This window comes from Thalassophryne amazonica, chromosome 4, assembly GCF_902500255.1.
Source record: "Thalassophryne amazonica chromosome 4, fThaAma1.1, whole genome shotgun sequence".
In the NCBI taxonomy this organism is placed as follows: domain Eukaryota; kingdom Metazoa; phylum Chordata; class Actinopteri; order Batrachoidiformes; family Batrachoididae; genus Thalassophryne; species Thalassophryne amazonica.
The window spans coordinates 94,297,713-94,313,869 of record NC_047106.1 but is presented as its reverse complement, the minus strand read 5'-3'; positions in this window follow the sequence as shown (position 1 = coordinate 94,313,869).

Here is a 16,157-nt window from a genome sequence, read left to right as displayed (position 1 = left end):
CAGAACATCTAAGTAAAGCTTGATACATCTAAGTGAAGGTTGACATAATGACACTGTGAACACACAGTGACACAGTACTTGTTTCCCGGTTAGAACACCTTGTTGGCATTCATGGTACTGTACTTAAATGGCTTAAATTGAACTGGGCTCAAAGGAGTTTTTCCATTATGATTGGTGACCTCCATTCATCAATTGGTTCTCTTTGTTTGTGGAGTGCCACAGGGTTCTATTGTTGGCACTCTTTTCATTGAACATGTTGCCGTTGAAATCAATTACAGCGGTGCACACCTGTCCTTTCATTGTTATGCAGATGATATGCAGATCTATCTGGTAATGATGACTAATGGAAGCAATGCTTTGTTGTCAATTTTTTTTTATTGTATTTGTAATGTAATTTGTAGTGGTCCCAAAATTTCATTCACCTGAATGATGGTAAGGCATTGTGTTTCTGGCATGCCGAATGTTATACTATCAAGCTTTGGTTTTCTGGCTAATTATTAAAAACCAGCTGTTAAGAATTTGGGAGCGACATCTGACAGCTGTTTGAGGTTCAATCAACAGATAAACTCTGTTGTCAAAGCAAGTTTTTCCAGCCTCGTCTTCTGGCTAAAAAGTAAAGCCCTTTCAGTAAACTTTGAGACAGCCATTCATGCTTTCATCAGCTCAGACTGATGCTGTAATCCACTTATGTGGGCTCCAGATTAGGTAGTGTTTATAAATAATTAGCTGATATTTTTCAAGGGTGTTAATAATTAAGCAAAGCTGTATAATGTGTTGGAATGGTGTGGGAGTCCAGAATGTTTTTAGAATGTTAGACCTCAGCAATTTGTAGAAGAGGAACTCAACCATGTTTTTTTTTTTTTTCCTGTTAATTATGTACTTTTAACGTTGATTTACTGTCTTAATGTATTCATAAATTTTAAGGTTCTAGTTTTATTATTATTAATATGTTATTTTTATTATTACTTCTATTTTGTCATTTGATTTTTTAAATGGACCACAATAGAAATAAGTGTTTTCACTTTCTTGTGTCATCCATGTATTTTTAAAGTATTACAATTATATATGCATGTTGTGTGGGCCGCTGAAGAGGAGGGTACTGCTGGCCCACCACACCAGATGGCGCCCTGCTTGGAGTGCGGGCTTCAAGCACGATGAGGGCGACGGAGGCACTGGGAGTGACAGCCTGTCACTCATCTTCAGCACCAGCTGTCACTCCATTCATTTCATCACCATCACCATAAAGGCGGACTGCAACTCCACCTCCTCGCCGAGAAATCAACTACAATCAGGTAATTCTCTGCTAAACCTCAAATTCGAGTATTAGTCTGATTCTTTTTTGCAGCCGTTTTCCTGGGATGGATACCCTGTCTGTGGAGTTGGCGTTTGGTGTGGACTGCGACGGCTTCGCCTCACACCCCACCAGATAAGTGGTTATCTCAGGAGCTGCACGAGTGTGTGATTGGAGGTGGAGGTTCTCCCCTCCTTTACTGAATACAGACTGTGGATTACTGAGTGTGCGACCTCACATCATCTGGACTGTCTCTGTTCTCTGCCAGCAAGTACCGGGTCTGACTGCTGAAGACAGCGGCCACCTGGGGCGCAGGGCTTGGCGGCTCCGGTGTTCTTCAGCTCCGTTGGTGGTGGAAGCTGTTGTGGATCTGGCTTTTCTCTCGCCAGGCGTCTTCTTTCGTCGAGCCTGCCCACACGTCACCTGGTGTATGATTGACAGTCACTGTATTGTTATTGTCTGTACATCGTTGTGTGATTCACAACATTAAATTGTACTTTTTGGCTTATCCATTGTCCGTTCATTAACGCCCCCTGTTGTGGGTCCGTGTCACGACACTTTCACAACAATGCACTTACATTGAATTTACTAAATAAAATCACGCACTCACGCTTTTAATATAAAGAAGACTTACCACCCACTGCTGGAATGACGTGTGAGTCTAGACTATAGTTGGCAATGTCCATTGTTCAGTGGTGTTAGCCAATATCTGTAGCTTCTCTACAAATATTAGGCATATCAGTGTTCCATTTTGGCAGTGTTCATCCTTGACCCAAAGGATTGAAGTTACACACATACACACAGAGAGAGCTTTTCGCTGCATTCTACTGCAAGTGGGTGCTTCTATTTTTAGACAGGCAGAAACAGAGATGGTGGTGGAGGACATCAAACTCATTACACTTTTCAGTCATGGCACTGGCAACATGAAACTTAACTCACTCATGCTAATGGAAACATGAGACTTAACTAAACTGACTAAACCAATGAACTACAAAAATCAATAAATCATAACACTAACAACACTGTTAAACTAACATGAACCACAACATTTAAACCCTGAACTCCCAAGGCTGGATTGCAGCACGACGTCCATTGGTTTACTGGTTAGCTAAAATTGCGAATTTCTCCAAATATATTTGTCCTATCAACTTCCCGTTTTCACAGCATTCATCCTTAACCCAAGTATATACGCATAACAAATGGCAAATGACAGCTCTCCCCAGTTTCTTCATGATCAAAGCCATACACACACATGCACACAGAGGCCACTTAGCTATTATAATATAGATTATTTTTGATTGGCTTGAATGTTTGGTCTCCAAAGTCATGGGCAAACAAGGTCTACATCCATCCACTGGATTCTTTGGCATACAGTACCCCATAACAGGATAACTAAGCAATCTATCTATTGATGCAATCTATTCCTTTTCAAATAATAAAATAGAAATATTAATGCAGGTAGCAGCTTCACAGAACAGGTAGCTGTGGGTAAGAAACAAGGCTACCAGTATGTAGACCTGGTTCCACTCTTGTCACGATACCTGTCTGTGATCTTGGACAGGACTGTTCATCTGCATTGGCCCAGTCAACTCAGTTGTAAATGGGTATCAGCCTTGGCTGGGGAAATAACCTGGATAGGACTATTTTCAGATCCTGGAGTATCAAAGACTCTCACTTTCTTCATGGTATGGAATCTGGAGCTAAGCACCAGCACTAACATAGGACATACTTCTTCTTCTACTTCTCTGGCTCCACATCTGATCAGTAAATGAATAAACTCCAACTTTAAATCAAATTTCACTGAACCTGTTTACCTTTTTGAGATAACCTGCTGAAAATATGCAAACAAACAGAGTTGAATAAATTACTTCTTGACTGAGGTAATACAACTCAACATGATCGAAGTGAGAGGACATTTTATATCAAAATGTGGCTGTTTTGACATTAGTGTGTTTAAAACAATCTCTGGTTTGGAGCACTGAAAGAAAGTGGGACAAGCTGACAAACAATGAGGGAATTGATTTTGACAGAATCATTCAGTTAAGATACCCCATGTTCACATATTTGACTGTCAGACTTAAATGCTATGCAGGGGTGGCCAAGTTCGGTCCTCAAGAGCCACCTTCCTGACACTCTTAGTTGTCTCCCTGCTCCAACACACTGAAGTTCCTGCATACCTTTTTCTATTCTTTCCCCTGCTGTGTCTCTATTTCATTTTCAGTTATGGCAGCTCCAGGATCTCATTTTACACAAGCAAGTGGTGAATGCTGCGTCACGCTTTTTCATCATTACTGATATGATTTCCTTCGCTGTCTGCTGGGATGTATAAATTCTAAACCATGTTCAGGGTCAGCTAACCTTCAGCTAATCATGATGCTCAAACCGCCGGGTCTTGCCACAGGCTAATACCTAACCTTGTCATGTTTTCACTTGCCTCTGATAGCCAACTCTCAGCCTCAGCTGAACACATCTAATGCCATGGTTGCATCCAGGTCCTTTGCATTCAAGTGTGAAGATGCTCTGAAATCTGCAATCTTTTTGGCACAAAGCCTCTTGAACAACTATGCTGCATTAGCGTAGAATACAAATGTCTTTGGGGGAAGAAGACGTGAACAGTCAGAATGTCAGTGAGCAGCTGACTGCTGTTAATTTTCCTAAGGAGGAGCTTGAGTGAGCTTTCCACAGCTATGAAAGTGTTTTTTTTTTTTTTTTTTTTGTCTTATTAATTTGGCCAGCTGTGTGACACAGAGGGGTGCAGTTCTAGCAGCAACATCTGAGTGAGTATTGTCTGTTGCGTCGTATCAGACTCACTTTATGTGAGTGAGGATTTGTATATCCAGTCATGCCCGCTGTTGGACTGCTGTCACCAATAAGTGGACCGTGTCCAGGTCCAGACCCAGATGACATTCAGTATGGTAAATGGACTGCATTTGTATAGTGCTTTCCCATCTGAATCGGAAACTCAAGTGCTTTACAATGATGCCTCACATTCTGTCATTCACACACACTAATGTTAGGGTGCTGCCTTGCAAGGTGCTCAACTGCACACTGGGAGCAGCTGGGGGATGAAGGAACTTGACCAAGGGGCCTTATTCAACTTTTCAGGTGGTGGGGGTTGAACCATAGATCCACTGGTTTCGCCATTGGGACCCAGAGCTATTACTAGATTTTGACAGATCATTTTCTATTTTAAGCTGTGCAACTGTTCCGCATTCATGGTAGTCTTATTATAACTGTGCAGTGTCATGATCCAGCCCTTTAGGGCCATCTGTTATTAGTATTGCCTCGTATCTGCGTGTGTATTCTGTGTTTTTATCCATGTCTTGTCATGTTCAGATTATCATTAGTTTGGTTTCTGTTATCCTTGTATCTGTTCACTCTTGGTTTGTTAAGTTGCTGTAGTTTAGTTCTGTCCATCAAGTGTATATTATGCCTTGGTCACAGGTTTTGGTTATGTCCTTTAGTTATTTATTGCACTCTGTTTATCATTTATTTTGTGTTGCTTTATCATGCTTTAATCAATGGTATTGGTTATCTTCAGAGTTTTCATCCAGTTGTGTTCCTTTAATTATGTATTGCATTTTCTCTTCATCTGTTACCTTGTTTTATTAATTGCATTATTCTCTAGTCACCGTGTTTGTTTATTCGCTGTTTTTCAGTTGTTTGTTTGCTCTTCTCATTTGTGTATTCAGTTCTTATGTTCAGGCTTAGTTTGTTACCAGTCATAGTTGTTCTGCATTCTGTCCATGGTTTCTGTTATTGCCTCTTGTTCTTTGACTGCCCCTGCTTCAGCTCTTGTGTCTTTGTCTCCCACACTTTGATTCAGTCTGCTTTGCATTTTCACTCACTCCCGCTCTTGCACCTGCTCACGCATCTTTGTCTGTTTCATCACCCCACTCTGTTTTCCTGCCTTTACTATATCTTGTCTCATGCATATCTCTGTTCACTAGTCACGCCCCCTCCAGAACCTTCAGGACACCTGCATCTCATTTCACTAATCACACCACCAGTTATTTAAGCCCTCACAGTCTCACAGTCCCTTGCTTGATTGTTGATTTTTCACTTTCCAGCTCTCACATCCTTGCCTTGTTTAGCCCAGCATTTAGCCTGCCGGTATTTGACCTCACTTTGTCCATGACCACGATTTTGTTTCTGCCTTTGATTGCCACCACGCCGTGTATTTTGATATCAGCCTGTTTCCTTGACCAAGCCTCAGCCTCAAGTCTGTCTGTACTTTTGCTTCGCTGCTGGACCTCCCGTGTACCAAATCCCAGCTTGGTAATTAAACCTTTTTCTTACACCAGCCTACTTGAGAGAGTTTTGCATTTGTGTCCTGCTCGGTTTGTGCCACGCCTGACATGCAGCTTTCATCTTTGTGAAGCATGTACACAGAAAGCACACAAACATGCATTATAACTCATCCCACGTGACACATCTGAAACAATCAAATCATTTATTAAGAGCACTCTTATGCAGCAAAATTGCACACACAAACAGAGCTAACCATGACCTCTGAGGAGACAAAGACACAGAAACTTGAAGAAGAAATGAACACTTTAAAATGAGAAAAATAAAGCTTTTAATATAAAAATGAACAAATGTGTTCAAACTTCCCACAGGAGAGGTCAAAACCAGTTTGCCTTATGCACTCCATGGCTGTAATTAAAAGCAGAATATGAAACATCATGATGAGACAAAACACAAATCTTATATCAAATACATAATCGAAAATACATGTTCGAAGAGTGCAAGATGATTGATCCACCCAAACCACACTTTTTTTTAATTTCTCGAATTAAGCACATTGTTAAGATGCCTTTTTGTAAAGTGTTTTTATTTTTAAATGCAAACCTTATTTATTTACAATGAGAAATGAACATTTATCATTATTTTATTAAAAGGTTAGTTGCCAGTTCAGTGTGAACATTAATATAATCATTGTTGAAATACTACTGAATTATACTGTATACTGTATTTTGTTTGTTACTGATGACATACAGATGCTGACACAACTGCTAGGCTACTAAAAATAAATAAATATAAATATGGCACTGAATCATAACGCAAGATGTGATGATGATTATGATGTTCCAGACCTTTACTTGAGGAAATTGTCTTTACCTGGAACTCTTTTTAAATTTTCATTGATTACCCCTGCTGTAGGATGTCAAGGAGTAACAATTATGAGGTGTTTCTGTGTAGGCTCTCAGTTGTCCAGGTGGTTTCCATAGTAGAGAAGCTTGAATCTTCAACTGGACGAACCTCTGAAGAGAGACCCCACGAGCGGCTATAAGAAGAAAATCATTAGCTACCTCCAAAACCTGGAGAAAGAGGGACTCATCGACAGGCAGACATACTGCAGACTGTACCCTGGGGACGCCACTCCATGCATCTATGGACTGCCCAAAATCCACAAACAGGACGTGCCACTCAGGCCTATTGTATGTAGCACAGATTCCATCACATACAATTTGGCCAAGCACCTCAAGTGGATTTTGGCTCCTCTAGTGGGTAACTCAGACCACCATGTGGAGAACACACAAGATTTTGTGAACAAGACCAAGGACCTGCAGCTGGAGGCAGATGAAACTATGGTGTCATTTGATGTGACATCGTTGTTCACCTGCATCCCCACCACTGAGGCCATCTCAGCTGTGAGGCAGAGACTGCTGGAGGATGTGTCTCTACTTGAAAGGACCAAACTCACACCAGACCACATCTGCCAACTCTTGGAGATCTGTCTTAACACCATGTATTTCCTGTTTAGGGGGAATGACTACAGGCAGATCCATGGTTGTGCGATGGGGTCTCCGGTATCCCCCATTGTGGCCAATCTGTACATGGAGCGAGTGGAGAAGACAGCCTTGACTTTACTTTAAACCGGTTAACACCTTGAGACAGAAATTAGTTTACCCTAAGGACAGGATCCCTAGTTACAAACAGAGCAATGTAGTGTATTCTATCAGATGCCAGGAAAACTGTAATGAACACTACATAGGTGAGACTAAGCAACCTTTACACAAAAGGCTATACCAGCACCGCAGAGACGGCGTAAATGGACCTCAGTCTGCAGTTCATCTCCACCTGAAAGACACTAACCACACGTTTGAGGACAAAGAAGTTAAAATCTTAGCCAGAGAGAAGAAATGGTTTGAGAGAGGTGTCAAGGAAGCATTATTTGTGAAACAGTTTGAAACCCAGCCTTAACCAGGGAGGGGGTCTGAGACACGCTTTGTCCCTGTTTACAATGGGGTACTCAGGTCAAAGCAGTTTCAGTCTTTTGTTCATGTTAATGAATCATTCACGTCATCAGGAGAGTCGTCAAGGGAGCCATCAGGAGAGGCTTCCGTCCCATCATTAGGAGGGACAGCTGCCCTGTCATTAGGAGGGTGCTAACTAGAGCACAATAGGTGCTAATTAGAGCTATTGTTTAGTCACTAGCCTATAGCAGTCAGCCTCTCGGTAGGAGGGGTCTGGTTAGGTTTAAAAAACTCCAGCTTTTGTTGGCTTCTGTATTTTCTTCTCTACAAGAGTCAAGACAGAAGTCAGACTACCAGAACAAGAATTTTAGCTGAGGAAGCTTCTGCGATTTGAAGCGAAACGTCCTCGCATCAAGCAACCCAGTCCAGTCGAAGATTCAAGCTCCTCTACAATTGTGAGGTGTCTAGATTTGCAGGTATTAGTAGTAATAGTAGTAGTATTTTCCCTCCCTGGGTCACCACCTTGTCATGATGGAGGTGTTTGTGTGATGAGTTGTGCTTTTCAGAGCATGAACATCTGATAGGACCACCCCCTGACAAATTGGTCCGATGTGAGGAAACAAAGAGCAACTCAAGACGACCCTTTATGATGGACACTATTAAGGAGAGAATTACATCACCTAGAAGAGGCAAACCAGGGCATCCTACTAGAGACAAGCTGTGGGGGGGATGAGTCCCTGGTGGCCATTACATCAATAGAGCTCATTCTGGCTCAGCCCAAAAACACATGGTGTCACCTCCTCAAAGACTCGACTGGATCTGGTTTCCATCTCCCTAGCGGAGTCAAAAAACACCTCAGTGAGGGGCCCCTTCACACATAACATGAAATTAAGCGAAAGAAGCAAAAACCGGCCGATAAAACGCAAACAAAAAACAAAATGGGGAACCGCAAAACATTCCACCTGCTGTCGGGAGGAACACATGGTTGGACAGGCGTGCAAGACTGGGATAAAAACTTGAAGCAGAAACAGTGTTGGTTGTGGTTCTGTATGAGGGTGCAGCCAGGCGCAGCTGCTTACTTTCATTTTTGATCCGAAGTGTACCCGAATCACAGGCATCCTAGTCTAATGTGCAAACCATTACGCCACCACCTCTCTTGGTTGCCGGGTCTGCACTTTATAAACCAGCCTCTTAGGAGGTAAGCCAGAGTAAGCCCTTTCATCCTATTTTTGTACATTTTTTGGTTCATGGGCAATTGCAATAGAATGGCACCCTGTTGAATAGGGGTGTCAGTTTTTGCATAAGCCACGTTTGTCCATTTGACAGGTAAAGTTGTACATTTTCTGAATAGTAAATGTTTTTCAAATACATGAGCAAGCATGCACACACACACACACACACACACACACACCACACACACACACACACACACACACACACACACACACACACACACACACCTCAGAACCCTTTCAAAGTGTTCTCCTGTTTCAGTATTGGTTTTACAGATGTGACCACGAAAGTCCTGCATGCAGAATAATGGTGCTCCTGTTCTGTGTCTTGGCCTGATGACTTCATGCTGCTGCCATTGGGAAGCTTGGCAGCTGTGAAACATGTTATAGTGTATAAAACAGGCTTTGTACTGGCTTAGTGTGTCAAGTACAAAGTGAACCTTTGTGGTGACTGTAAAATCCTGTATTTTGCTCTAAACACCAGGGGCAATTGTTGTTTATATCTGACATTTCCAAATGTTCTCACCACATTTGTCACTTCATGAGGCCTGAACTGGCAGCTGTGCCAGCTAACGTACAAATGTGGGCAGATGATACTATACTTGTCTTTACAACCTTGACATCAGCCACGCGAGGAGCCTTTCAACTTCACCTCAGTTCTCCTTTTCCCCATCCTGTCACCATTCCTACTCATCACCGCCATCCAGTCATCGCAATTCTCTTGACGTCTCTGTTTTGCTCCCTTATGTCCTCTGCAGTATTAAACACCAAGAAACAGCTTGGGAGTAATTTTTGTCAGTTACAGTGCTTGGACCAATGGTTTGTCATATTTGTAGCTTCCTAATTGGTGTCACCCACTGTCAAAGAGCTGGGAAGTCTCATCACACAGACGAGGATGCCCATGACGTTTAGCTGCACATTTAACAAAAGAGTTTGCAGTAGGTGCTTGGTAGGAAGCAGTTGTGTGTTGACAGAACATAGTTGTATTTCACTGTAAATATGGTTTGATGAAATGTAAGATTTAACACAAAAGTTGAATCAGATGGCAGGAGGAAAAATAACAATACCTGTCCTGTCCGGGGGTTGTCATAGACTATCATCCGCTTCATTCTTCCAATGGTGGGCATAGTTCAGTTAATCTGCTAATAAGTAAAGCTATTTTTTTGTTTGTTTGTTCATTTGTTTTTGTTTGTGGATTAGCTATTTAGATAACTTTGAAAACCATGAGTGCGCCAATAAACTTCCACTAAATAACTTTAAAAAGAAAAAAAAAAAGTTGAAATGTCATGTTCATTTGCACTCACAGTAAGGAGGACATTTAATTAATAAATAATTCCAATTTCAGAAAACAGTATTTACTCACTAACATTTTGGTTTGTGCACCAATTTTTATTTGTTTTTGTTTGTATATAAAGTCATCTTGGTAACACTTTATATTAACTGCATGCTATAAAGCATTTATAAAGTCTAAGTAAATGCTTAAGTAACTACTTGTAGAACATTTACAAAGCTTTCTTTTTTATTAGCTACTCATTGCTAAGAATACAAATAGATGGCTTAATAATTATTAATAACAAAATATGTAATGTCTTTATAAAACATTTACAAATGAATTTTTAATTCTCTATAAACCATTTAAGAAAAGCTGATCATTAATAGTTCATCATTTACAAATGTAAAATCAGACACTATTCATTAGTAATAAAAATACTTTACAAATCATATTTTTATTGTCTTTACATTTTTTCCTCACAAATTATTAAGCCTTTACTAAGCATTAATAAACCATTAGTTGATGCTCAATGTATGTTATTTGTAAAGAATGCATTAACTACCTATCCTTAATCCTCAGTACTTTATGTATCATTTGTTAATAATGTACAAAGCTCAAGTCTCTTTCCCCATCACTATAAGTATGTAGTTTTAAAGACTATCTATGTATGAATTTGTTTTATAACTCATTTGTATATGCTTAATATATTTTAATCACAATATCAAACAGTTGACCACTTCACTTTTATATGTCCATTTTTAAATACTTATCAACACATTAGTAAACTTGAAAACTATATATAAAGCCTTTACAAGCTGTTAGTAAAGTATTTGGTGTGAGCTTAAGTAAAGTAAAGGTTAAATTTGTTTTATAACTCATTTGTTATGCTTAATATATATTTTAATCACAATCTCAGTTGACCAATTCACTTTTATATGTCCATTTATAAATGCTTATCAACGTATTAGTAAACTTAAAAATACTATTATAAAGCCTTATAAAGCCTAAAGTATTTGTGTGAGCTTAACTAAAGTGAATGTTAAATTTGCATTATAACTCATTTGTAGATGTTATTTATATGTGTTATGCAGAATCACAGCAATCACAACAGTTGGCCAATTTACTTTTACATATCCATTCATAAATACTTATTATCATATATTTTGTTTTGAGGAATTGGTACAGCGGTATTAGACAAGGAGTGCGGGTTCATTCGTCGCGAAATGTTAAAGTGTTCATTTAGGCGGTGGTGTTGATTTGCGAGTAATTGCGCCACCATTAGTTGCTAACTGATTGCTAAATGTGGGTTCAGAATGGGTCACCATTATCCGTTAAGCGATAGCAGCTTCCTGAGAGGACCTACGAAGGACCATCGCTGGAGCAGCTACAAGACGAATGGCATAATTATCTGAGACAGTTAACCCAAATACACAAAACTATCTTTTTGCAGGTAAAAGGTGCTACAGAAGACAGAGAAGCAGAGATTCCACTCGAAATCAGAGCATCCAGCCTGGTGATCTGGTTTACGTCAAGGTGTTCAAAAAGAAGTGGGACAGGCCCCGCCGAGAAGGTCCTTTTAAAGTTATTCTTGCCTCACGTACAGCAGTCAAGTAGACGGTAAGGACACTTGGTTTCATTTAAACCACTGCTGTAGGGTTGGTGGCCCAGCGCCCTGCGGCCTCGGCAAGCTCGTCTTGGCAGAGCCGCCGGGCCAAGGGGGAAGCAGGAGAAGCCAGAGACCCTACAGCACCAGCCGAGAGACGGCCACGCCTCCCTGCAGCCAGAAGAAGCACGAGGGAAGGCCACGCCTCCCTGCAGACAGATCAGGCCAAGGCGCTCACAGAGACTGATTGAACAAAGACGACGCACAGCTTCGAGAGTAGTGGATCCCTGCCAGATAGAGCAGCGACAGACTCAGATGCAACTCAGAAACAAACTGGAGACGCAGGCCAACAGACAGACAGAAATACAGACCGACAGATAGACAGGCCACAGGAGACATCAGACTCGGACAGCAACTCAGTAGATTTACGACAGAAGAACCACAGGAAGTACAACCCAGACAAAGCACAGATACACCACAATCCCTAGTGACAGCTCATCTAGTGACGGCTCACTTAGTAGCACATCTAGTAGCACATCTCAACAGTCATCAGAGCAATGATTAAGGAATTATTCAAGGGATTGACAATACTACTGGTGGTCAGTATGGGAGAAAATAGACATCCAAAACAAAACGGACTGTGCCGTGGCCATGGCCGCAATAGCAGCTAAACAAGGCATTCTAAACACAGGAAAAACATATAATTTGGTATACATTAAATCAAAAGCCTACAAGAACATAGGAATACAGGGAAAGCTGGGGGATTACATATTAGGCGAAGCCATTAGCAAAATGTGAAGAGGAGGGAACACTCAACATAGAGGTCATTTGTGATAAAAGAGGATGCGGGAAACCAAGCAAGACGTAACTGTTACAGTACATGAAGCCACAAAATGGGTAAAAATCAAACCAAGGAAAAAGAGGACAATTAGAAGCCTAGAAACAAGCAGTCACTTAGGGAGATGGGATCCCAGTACAGACCTAGCCCGTACCAAGGGTTGAAGACCAATTTATTTTACCAATGGTTGAAATTTTCGGCTAGGCAGATCAGTGAAAAGCCTTGCATAGCCTGTCACCGGAAAGGTGTGATACATCAGGCTAAACCCTACCTGATATCAACAACTGTTATAGGAGTCCCCAACATAACTCAGACCAAGCAGAATGCTATACACAATGTGTTATGAAAATGGCAGTAGGTGATGAAAAATATGCTGCCGACAGTAAACTTTGTCCAGTGCCCCTAAGTACCGAAGGAACCGTTCCACTATGATTAAAATAGAGAAAGGGATGATACACCATTCTGTATAGCTAAAGGCTTAGTAGCACAATACATAAGCGATTGGCAGGTAGGGACGACCCAGCCAAAACAACATACAGTGTATGCAAAAGCAGCAGAATACAAACCGGCCAAAACAGCATGGAACATTACCGTCTGTCACACCCTGCCAGCAGCAGGCATACAGTGTGAACAAATAGTACCGGCCACAGGGGGATCTGTAATTGGACTGAATCTCACCCATGCTTCATGGGTATCTACTCCAAATTTAGCTAAGGGAACGGTACCCTTAGCTGACATCTTTTGGATATGCGGACAAAGAAGGAAACTCCTGTCATCGCTGTCCCCTAATTGGAAGGGCCTTTGTGCTCCTGTGATGCTCACAGGAGCTATAACAGTAATTGAAATGCCAAATTCAATACAACCATGCCACAGAAACTTCGTAAGAAAAGAGGAATAATGACGTTTAAAACAGACTACAACATCACAGTAAGAAACGGGATACCAGAAGGGATACCCCGACAGTTAGAAGCCATAGACAGTAGCAGAGTTAAAGCAGATGAAGATGCGGATAAATGGGGATGGGCATTGGCTCTGTTCGGGGTTACTCCAAAAATCCGTTCTAGGTTCCAGGAGGTGCAGTGGATTAATTACTTGTGGTATAATCAACAAGGATACCTGAACTGGACATTGGCAGCAGTAGGAGCCTTAACCGAACAACTGCACGCCACCTCGCTAATGACAATGCAAAATAGATTAGCTATTGAGATGATGATGGCTGATGAACAAGGAGTTTGTATTATGATCAAAGCCACGAATGTTGCACAGCTATCCCATGCGTACAGGGGAAGACGGAATTTGACAGAGCTTAATCACACTTGAGGAGATGCAACAGGAACTGTTAAGTAACTCCATAGGGGGAGAAATGAAACTGACGATTCTGGATACATTGTAGGGAATGGAATGAATATTGGCCCACTGTTTTCACTGTTTGGGACTCTAAGGAGAGGGTGGATATCATGGAAAGATGGTTGTACCAGATAGGTGTAATCTTGGCACTAACAGGGGTGGCGGTCTTGCTGGTAATATGTTGTGGTATTCCCTTGATAAAATTTCTGGTCAATAAATTGCTTTCATCCACAGTAGGACAGCTCCCACTGTTAGCCATCCGAGCCCTAGAAGAAAGCACAAACGAAACAGACAGAGAACCAGAATATATGGAAATGGATGAAATACCAATTATCCTCCCGACAGCCCCCAGCTCCCTAATATTGTGGCGTACACCCCAGATAGGGAGGACTGGGATGGACCGTGCTGGGTGATATTGTAGACGAGGAAGAAGACATGCACGCACATTTACATTCACACAATGCACCACAAAAATGAGGGATAGGATAGACAATATCTGAAAGAATGACATGGAGCTGTAATAATGAACGTATATGTATATTACTAGGACACAGGAGTATGGCTGAGAGACCAGACTCCCTGATCAGGGACCTATGCCTGATCTGCCTCTATCAAGTCTGATTGGACTTCTCAGAACTGTTTGGAGAAGAGGATATACAGGAGGGATGGTCGAGACATGATTGGTCGCCACAGCCGCCATCCACCAGCAGCTAAACCAGTTGGCAACAGAAGGATCTTCAATCGTTCCAGCACCTGGCGATGACTGCTGCACAGCAAATCGGCCTGCAGCAAGAGTCGGCCCGAGGACTCCACCATCACCTGAAAACCCTTTGGACTCAGGAACAGCCATGGAACAGTCACATTGTGCCAGTGGCAACGATACCCCTCCAGGGGAGGCAGCCAAGGTCGGCCATATAGCAGCAACCGCTCCGAGTGCATCCTAGACCCATTCACTGCTAGGACCTGTCCCCCAGCTTTCCACCCCCAAGGCAGGAGAGATATTCTGATCAGCCCAGTACCTCTGGAGGAGGATCAGCAGGGGTAGACCTTAGCCGAACTCACCCACCAGGACAGAGGGGAGCTTTGTAGCAGGCTGCTAAATGCCCAGAGTGTCCCACCCACTTGCCTGTGCGACAATCAACAATACTCCCCCCACACACGAAATGCCTTCCCCCTTGTACTTCCTGTCCCCTGGACTGCACAACTTTAATCTGGTCATGGTCACCCCACAGGACATGCAATCTTGGTTCGAGAGCTTCGTCTTCCACAAGAGTCTGTTCCAAAAAACTTGGAGCAGCTCCTGCCCCTCACAAATCACATTCCCCATGAGCTATTTGAGGAAATCATGCCACAACTAAGTCAGACAGCTGCATACCTGTTCAGGATACACCGTGACAATGCCAACATCTCTTGTGCTCAGGAGGGCCTCCATACTCAACTGTGTGGTCTTCAGTCTAGTATGGACATGCTAGCCTGCATGATGGAGCATATGAAAGGGAACAGCTAGGGGCTGGCCACCACCACCCTGAATGTGGGCAAGAATTCTCTGGGGGCCCTGTACAACCTGGCCAAGCAGCACAAGGAGCTGGAAAGATCCATCAGAGAACTGCACGACTGTCTGAAAGCCAGAATTCCTGATCCTCCCCCCACTACCCCTGAAGGCCAACCTCCCCATGTTCCCCAACTTCTCCCAAAACTTCAGATGCTGAGTAATGCTGAGGAGCGCGACTGACGTAATGGCACTGAACACGACTATGATCTTGTTCTTGAGTTGAATTGCGGACTGGTTTCAGAAATCTGAGTGTACTAAAAACAAAGAGGATATATGTTAGTAACGAAAGTTGGGTAGATGTCTGTCCTTACCATCATCTGCTACACAGATAAAGCTAAATGCATACACTAGATATCACATTGCAAAGTTATAAAAAGGGGACCCTTACACGGGTGGTTTGTAGATTTAGTAGTAAAAAGTGCACCATAGGGACACCCTTTTTCTTAATATAGCATGCCTCAAGAGACATGCATCGCCTAAATTTGGCGTCTGGCCAAAAAGGGCATTAGAAAACAAGCTGAAAAGAAGAAAAACAAGTGGAGAATGTTGAGAAATGGCCTATAATGAAAACCATTATATGAGTGACTAAGGCAAATGACTTAATGACGGACATGAGGGAACCATTTATTGTGTTTAACATTTAACTAGACATAGCTGCGCTAACCTTAGAATAGTTTCTTGATTGGTTGACTAAATAGTGGTAACGTAGGGGTTATTTGATGCATTTAAATAATAAATGTGTGACGCTTTAACAAAATAATATGTAGAACCAAGTATAATGGGTTGGAGCCTCTGGTTGAGTGAGTCAATAGATGCCAGAA